Raw genomic sequence first — 903 nt, forward strand, 5'->3', positions numbered from 1 at the left:
TAAAATGTAGCCGGGCTCGGTGGCTCAGCCTGTAATCCCAGCACTTTGGGAGGCTGAGGTGAGCCTGAGCCCACGGGTTCAAGACCCTCCTGGGCAACTTGGCGAGCCCTCATCTCTACAATAAATCAAAAAATTAGCCGGGTGTGGTAGCACGTTACTGTAGTTCCAGCTACTCAGAAGGCTGAGGCGGAAGGATCGCCGGAGCCCAGCAGGTCGAGGCTGCAGTGACCGGGAGCAGCCACTGCACTCCAGTCTGGGCGACAGAGTGAGACTCCAACTCAAAAAAACTAAAAAAAAACCCCAAAAAACACAAATATATAAAATGTAATTTATATATTGATAATAATATAAAATATTTAAACTCTCTAAGCCACTTGCTGTACAACCACATATGCCATACAATCTGGAAAGGACCTACTCAATCATTCTCCACCACCCCATGGCCATCTAAACTAGAGGGTGTGGGACCACGGTGCCATGGCAAGGCAAGGGCTGCCCCCTGGTGGTCACAGAGCATGGCCTGAGGTGCCAATGGTGGCTTTCTCAACTCTGCCTTATATCAGTTTCTGCCCTGTCCCTTACCTTGCTTCCTCCTGTCAACACCTTATCCCCATCCTCACATAGTCAATTTGGGGAAAACTGTATCTACTACTTCAACTGTGAGACATCTTCAGTTTAAGGAAAGAGGGGAGGCCACCACCAGTGAGAATGTGCAATGGGCTACTGGCCTGAGCATAAAACTCCATACTTTCACAGTGCACACTGAATCACATGGTACTCCTTCATGGCCCAGGGCAAAGTAGCCTAGAAGACAGCCGGGCTTGGTGGCTCAGGCTGTAATCACGCACCTTTGGGAGGCTGAGGTGAGTGGATTGCCTGAGTCCGCGGGTTCGAGACCCGCCT

Source organism: Carlito syrichta, unplaced genomic scaffold (genome assembly GCF_000164805.1).
Source record: "Carlito syrichta isolate Samal-C Ts95f unplaced genomic scaffold, Tarsius_syrichta-2.0.1 Scaffold309736, whole genome shotgun sequence".
Taxonomy (NCBI): domain Eukaryota; kingdom Metazoa; phylum Chordata; class Mammalia; order Primates; family Tarsiidae; genus Carlito; species Carlito syrichta.